Raw genomic sequence first — 8,256 nt, 5'->3', positions numbered from 1 at the left:
TATTTACTGTCCTCTGAAAATAACTCAACATACAGCCATTATTGTCAAAATAGCTGGCAACAAAAGTGAGTACACCCTAAGTGAACATGTCAAAACTGTGTCCAAAGTGTCCACCATTGTTATCGAGCACTGCCTTAATCCTCCTGGGCATGGAATTCACCAGAGCTGCACAGGATGTTAGACACATGGTGCTTCTCCACCTTCCGCTTGAGGACGCCCCACTGGTGCTCAATAGGGATCAGGTCTGGAGACATACTTGGCCACTCCATCACCTTCACCACCTGTGTGTTTGGGGTCGTTATCATGCCATTCGGCCCTGTTTCTGAAGGGAGGGCATCGTGTTCTGCTTCAGAATGTCACAGTACATGTTGGAATCCACGTTTCCCTCAATGAAGCGGAGCTCCCCAGTACCAGCAGCGCTCATGCAGCCCCAGACCATGATGCTACCACCGCCATACTTGACTGTAGGCAAGACACAATTTTCTTGGTACTCCTTACCAGGGCGTCGCCACACATGCTGGACACCATCTGAGCCAAACAAGTTTATCTTAGTCTCATCAGACCACAGGACATGGTTCCAGTAATTCATGCTCTTGGACAAGTTGCTTTCTTGTGAGCCAGCTTCAGAGGGATGACGGCCATGCAAACTGTTCCAAGTGGAAGCCGTCTTGGAAAACCTCTGTATGACCCTGGCCTGTACTGTAAAGTTTCAGGGTGTTACCAATCTTCTTATAGCCTAGGTCAACCTAGGACAACAGCAATGCAAACCAACTTGTTGCAGTGTGCGGTGTATGGTCTGAGCACTGACAAGCTGACCTTCTGCTTCTGCAACCTCTAAAGCAATGCTGGCAGCACTCATGCGTCTATTTTTTGAAGCCAGCTTCTGCACCTGATGCACAGCACAAGGACTCAACTTCTTTGATTGACCCTTGCGAGGCCTGTTCCAAGTGGAACCCGTCTTGGAAAACCTCTGTATAACCCTGGCCTGCACTGTAACTCAGTTTCAGGCTGTTACCAATCTTCTTATAGCCTAAGGCCATCTTTGTGGAGAGCAACAATTCTAATTCTCAAATCCTTAGAGAGTTCTTTGCCATGAGGTGTCATGTTGAACATCCAGTGGTCAGTATGAGAGAATTGTAATTAAAGCACAAATTGTAACTGCTCTAATACAAGATACACACATTTATATGGTCCTGTCAAGCAGACAAAAACATGAACATGATGAATAGGACATAGGTGGCTTTGCATGGTTAAACGACATACAGCTATTATCACTTAGGGTGTACTCACTTTTGTTGCCAGCTATTTTGACAATAATGGCTGTGTGTTGAGTTATTTTCAGAGGACAGTAAATATATACTGCTATACAAGCAGCAAATTGACTACTCTAAAATATATCCAAGTTTCATTTCTATAGTTTTGTCCCTTGAGAAGATATACTAAAATGTTTGCTGAAATGTGAAGGGTGTACTCACTTTCGTGAGATACTCTACATGGCTATGCTGTATGTCAGAGTAAAAACAGGGTAAAAACAATGTAAGTTCATTGCAATGTAAAGCATTATTATGAAGCCTTATTTGATCACTCACACACGCCACCATGCCTATGGCCATTTCCATCTGGCTTTGGAGAGCTGGCGTTCTGGGTAGCAATCTGTGTGCATTTGTGTTCCCCCACAATGAAGGGGACATCTACTTCCTGTTCTGCATCTTGACAACGAATTGAGTTGGGATGTCATTATTAAGGGCTCTAGACTGTGCCTTAAATGGTCACAAATGCGACAATAGTTCAAAATGTAGTCACTATTAGCAAAAGAGTAGAAAACTTGTTATCGTCAGATATCATGTCATGCACCCCAGTTACCTACAAGCAGCAACAAACACAATGTGAGTTGTGATGTCCAATTCACAAGCAAATGACTCTTGAGGCAGTTCTTTTTAATGAGTCAAAAATATTCACATTTTCAGATTTACTCGAGTGTTATGGTATCATTATATAAACATAGGGCCAGGTTTACTAACGGCTTGTGCAGCTTGTCTTTACTAAAGACGCGTAGTGAAAAATTTGCGCTGAAAAGGCATGGACAGTGTTATTTTTGTGCTGGCCTTTTTGCATTTGCATTTGTAGGAGTTTTCCTTTCAGACGCAAAATTTATGGGAGGGGAGTATTTAAATGAATCATGCAGAGTGTTTTACTAAGGTTTGCACTAGTCAATTTACTGGTATTTATGCCATTATTTATGCCTGTTTAGTAAATCTGACCCTAAATGTCTAATTTTAAAGTTTGCTTTGCCGTTTGACATAAGGTAGCGCAATGCTATTGCCTATCTATCTATCTATCTATCGTAGAAATGTTCCTTTAAAACAAAGTGATATTTATATGGCACAACATTTTTGGTTTTGCTTTGAGCCCTGGGTGTGAGTCTTGAGGGATAATTTATGTGACCCCATGACTGCTGTGTGAATAATCAGATAAATGAAAAAAACGAATGAGTAAGGACAGCCATGTTTAATCCATTTCACTTCCCAGCATCCCAAACAGTGATGCCCCTTTTGCACAAGAATTTTTTGCATTGTAAAGTAGTACCCTGCTTAATTTGTTTGATTTAAAAAAAATATATATATATATATGATAAGAGTCCAAAAGGATAGGTTAGGAATAAAGGTTATGTTCCCTTTAAGTGGCCTGAGGCAATTTTAGGTAATACATGAGATCACCTCAGCCAGGAGACCCTCAGGAGGTTTGCACAGTTATTGTGGAAGCCACCCACCACTTCCAGAAAGAAACGAGTTCTAGATAACACACTGGCAGCACACACACATACACACTTCCACTCAAATGACACCCAGAATAATACTGCTATTCTCTCGAAGCATCTCTGTTTTAATATGCTGCCTGGCAGTGTGTGTGAGTCTCATCAAGGGTGGGTTTTGGGGTAAAAGTCATTGTGTATGGCTGACAAGCACTTTTGTAACAGACTCTTTATGGGGCCTGTGTAATTACACACTGTATGTTACACTCGCCCTTGACAGCTTTTTAGCATGACTCCTCCTTCCCTTTCCCTCTTCCTCATCTGGAAACGAGACCTCCGGCATCCCACCATTATTTCCCTACAGTGAGGCGAGGCAGCAAAGCCTCCTCCTAGCATTGTAAACACATACACAGCTCTTTACAGCTTTGCTAGGTCGGAGGACAGACAGGTGATTCATGGGCGTTTCAAATGAAATCTCTGGCGATTAAAGGGAAGGTAAAGCTCTGTTGTTGTGGTTGGGGGGAATAAAAAAAAAGCTACACATGTTGTTACAAGCTTCTGAGATTTTGTTGTGTCGAAAACAGCAGATATTGGGGATTCTCCATCCCTGCTGTTGAGATCTCGCTGTTATTCTCTTTCCTTGTGTGACTGGAGGGAAGGTTGATTCAGTTTGTCTCAGTGCTCTAATCTTTTTATTGTCCCCTTTTAGACACACTTCCATCTAAGATGGGTTCGCTGGTGCATGACCTGTGTCAGTCTCGACTTGTGTGTTTTTTGTGCATTTAAAGGGATAGTTCACCCAAAACTGACCCTAATGTCATTCCATATTACTATGACTTTTTTTTTTACTATGGCTCACTATGCTTTTTACCTACAATGAAAGCATACAAGGGGATCCAAAAATGCGTATGCAGAGTATATTGGGACCATAGTGATTATCGGACTATATTAGAGATTTTTTCATTTATAGATATCGGTTTATATTGGATATTTAATTGTGCATGCTCATTTCCTCTATTTTACATTTAGGATACCTTTGTTATAATCTAAAGCTCACTTAATCTATAAGAACACTAATATTTAAAACCACCATTAAATAGGTCTAGGTATTGACACAAATTTCATGATTCGACTTGATTTACAAGCTTGCGATTTTTGTAATTTTGATATATATCAGGTACAGAATACATACATGTCATTTTCAAGAAAAAAAAAAGTCTCTTTTCTAAAGCAATTTGTATACAAACATTTAAATTGCACATGATAGTCTTATAATAACTTCATAATAATAACTTCCTTGATAATTATGTTTCTACTCCAATTAATTTTTTTAAAAAAATAAACATTTAAATAGGGGCTGTCTTTCTTTTTTTCATGATGTTTTTATTCAAACTTATTCAATACCTAGGAACAGGTTAAGTAAAAATACGAGTATGTAATACAGTGCATATAGTTCTCTTTAGAGCTCATTTTTACAACTATCGAGAATAACTAGTAGCAAAGCGGATTATATTATTGGTTCACATGCACTTCCGCTTCGCTTGAACTGAGAAGCTACAGCAATCTATCACTCCACATTAAAGGGATAGTTCACCCAAAAATGAAAACTCATCATTTACTCACCCTCAAGTTGTTCCAATCCAAACCTGTATGAATTTCCTTCTTCTGCTGAACACAAAAGAAGATATTTTGAAGAATGTCGGTATCCAGGGCTCCACTGACTTCCATAATATGAAAAGAAAAAATACTATGGAAGTCAATGGGGACCATCAACTGGTTACCGATAACATGAAGAATCTCGGGACTAAAAACATATTGTATTATAGTAGATGTAAGGATGAAACTATCACATTAAACATTAGTTCTATATAGATATATTAAACTCAGTTCTACTATTTTTGGACATCGTAATGCACACACATACACACCCTCCCACCCACTTTTTAAAACAAAGTTATGCCAATGCATGAATCATGTAAATGATAGTATATTTTCAATTTAATATTTGCTAAATTTGATATAAAAAAAAAGTTTAGTAGTTTGTATTACTGGATATTACTATCTTAAAACAACTGCCAAATAATAAATGCTTAGCTACTTAAATATTACCATGCACTCTTGTTTCACTGTTAAACTAAAGCAGCCGCTTTACTAAGGTCCGTCTTTGATTGGCCATCTCAATGATTTTGACATTGACGAGCGCTGTAAGACGACAAGCAGACCAGCCTAAAAATGCGAGAAATATTTATAGCAGACCAGCCACACAATAAACAGTGCTAGAGCACCCGATACCCTAGCAAAACATCATCTTTTCTGTTCCACGTACGAAAAGAAAATGTTTAGAATGACATGAGGGTGAGTAAATGATGACAGAATTTTTATAACTTTGACCATCATGTTATTCTGATATAATACTTCATGTTTAATGCGAAGGGAATGAATTATTCATGTGAGTGTATGTGTGTAAATGTGGTTGTGGAGGAGGAGCCCCTCTTCAGAGACACTCACGGTATAGTGCACAGTTCTGTGCCCCTCTCTACATGGCTGAACTGTGGAGGAGTGGGCCTGCTAGGACTTTCCACTACAATCTGTGAGCAACAGAGAAGAGAAATCATTTACAGGCTCAACACATCCTCCAGTATGTTATGTTATTTTACCAGGATTGACTTTCAGGTAGAGCATAAGCATGTAGTCTTCTTTATGTGTAAGTCTGTGTGTGTGTGTGTGTGTGTGTCTAAAAGCAATGCCAAATCCATTGTGCATTCAGACGGGAGTTTCTAAGACAGACAGTAATCAGGCAGAAGCTCGGAAAGGCTTCACTGAGCACACCAGGAAAGGAACAAGATTTTAACACAGTTCTTTTATCGCGCTGCTGACTCTACAGTGAATAATGCTACCTTTAATAGAAAACTGGATCAAAATTAAAAAAGCTGACAACATCAGTGTGAAGTGATCAACACATTTTCATCCTCCAGATTTTGTGAAATACAGTATTGTGATACCTTGTTTAAATCTTCTCTCTTTCAGATAGGAAAGAAAGCCTAAGATGAATGATGGTGATGACATCCAAGATCTCATCCAAAAGAAAACCACTCTGCTTTGCATTGCCACCTACTTCACAGAACAAAGTTGAGTCAAAGAAAAGAGCAAAAAAAAACAGAAGTCCACGAGCGAATGACAGCGATGTAAAGCCGTTTAAAGTAAGAGTTCTTCAAACCGAAAACCACCTTCAGGCTTCCCTCTTGATCCATCATCAGACCAGTTTCAAAGTCTTCCTCCAACACTGAAACAGTCTCTCCTTGATCTGTGAACATAAGAGATGTGAAAAGTAGGACGCACTTGTTCACACAGGATCAGACGATCAAGAGGACCCCTGGGTGACAAATAATAATGACAGCAGAGTGATGGTGACATCAACAAGTAGGGCTTTGAAGCGCTGAGCTTCACAGGTCACAGATCAGAGCAGTGTCTTCTGGGGCTGACAGCTGATCCGAGGGAGGCTGTCTCTGTGTCAGCGATGCAGCTATGTGACCGAGAAGACTCCACGGGACTGTCCACCGCCGCAGTGGTGGCCATCGTGTGTAACATCCTTGTAGCTCTGCTCATACTGGTTCTGATATTGATCCTCTGTAAAGCATGCAAGGTTCCCTCCAGCCAGGAGAGCGTCCCGGTTCTGACTCTAGAGAACGCACATCAGAGGAACGAACAGAGGTACTTGCTGACGGCATGAGGGGAAAAAATGGAAACAGAATGCTGTTTACATCTCGTACTGTCTGCAACGATCAATCACGGATTAGCCGACATGGACTGTCATGAATTAGAAGTGTTTTTAAAACGTGATTTCATAGATGTTTATTTGCTATTCATAGAGGCCTGCGTAATTGGGGCAAAATGTAAAAACACTCTTGGATGAGGAGTGAGTTGGCTGAGCGTGGGTTGCTGGGACTGTACCTGTACACTGTAACACTCTACCTGAGTGTTTTATATAAAGGTAAAGAGACTCTCAATGCCCTCTTTAGAGTCATTCAGTAGTGCCTGATGGCATCAGTGAAACCCCACACCTGCAGCTAACCAGCTAGCAATCACGCTGCGCTAATTAGCATGCGCATACAAATAAAAGCTCAAATGCGAGAATCAAATTTGAATTAGAGCTGAATTGCTGCTTTGTGTCTGAAAGAGGAATTTTAATACAAAATGCATGTTTTATTGTGGTTGTTTGCTTATGCAACAAGTCTGAGGGATCGGTAAACTAATAACATGCTAGCATCTTTTCCTGAGAACAGTGGCATGCACAGACCTCCGCTGGGGAAGGGGTGAAATGGGGGTTCCAGAGGGCACCGCAGTACGACCCCTCCTCCCCTGTGCACGCAACTGCCTGAGAGAGAAAATTAAATGGTATAGATTAAGATCATGATTGTTTAATAAATACATTGAAATATCCATACAAAATCTTGGTCTTTTTTAACATCTTGTAAAGTTATGACCTACCTTATAGGCATACTGTAAGACAATTCTGGGGTACCCTCATATTTCTAGACAATAGTTTAAATACAGCACCAGAGGAGTATATATATAGAGCAATATCACACGAGTAGCAAACACAAGTAGGCTATATCAGCACGGCTGTGATTCGGCCGTAAGTAATCACAGCGTGCTGATACACAGCCATATCGCACGGCTACGAGTGTGATATTGCGTTTATACAACAGTTTGACGGTGCACGTGAGTAAATAAATAAGAAACAACAACAGAGTGTCTTTAAAAACCCTCTTTTGTGCAGAACTACTTCTTTCCGCCAATGATTCAAATCTCAAGTTGACAGACAGTTGTGCCCAAGCTTCTGTTTCAAATTCTCAACCGTCATAGAACTAGTAACGAAGGACGATGCTTTTTGTATTATGTGGAGTAGAGTAACACAATTCATTGTTATAACAATTACATGACTTACATGTGATCTAAGTAGGGGTGTAATATGATACCCTCATGTCACGATTCGATACATATCACAATACTGAACTCACGATACAATATACTCCAAGACATATGATAAAAGGTTAACAAAAAAATGTACTGTTTATTAAACTGATAAATTTGATATTACATTTTGTGTATAAATGAATATTCTTGGACTTGGTGCTGGAAACCCAAAGCACAGGACAATAGAGACACCAATAAAAATATTCATGATTCTGAAGCTGAAAATACTTATTTTAGACGAATATGTTTAGAGACCTCTCTGACTAGATACATTTAAAATAATGTAGGCCACTTTTTTACACAGATATTCCCCTATTGCATTATTATACATTATATTCAACATTATATATACTATTTTAATGTAGTACTGACACTAAAACTCTGAAAACTTTTTTCTCACATAGTAATTTTTATTTTGGGTGAACTATTCACGATACATATTGTCACTATTCACGATACATATTGTTGCATTTTTGTATTGCGATATATTGTGACACGATATATTGTTACACCCCTAGATCTAAGCA

This window comes from Rutilus rutilus (genome assembly GCF_951802725.1).
Source record: "Rutilus rutilus genome assembly, chromosome: 18".
Classification (NCBI taxonomy): domain Eukaryota; kingdom Metazoa; phylum Chordata; class Actinopteri; order Cypriniformes; family Leuciscidae; genus Rutilus; species Rutilus rutilus.
The sequence above is the reverse complement of the archived record's forward strand: the minus strand, read 5'-3'. Positions refer to the sequence as shown.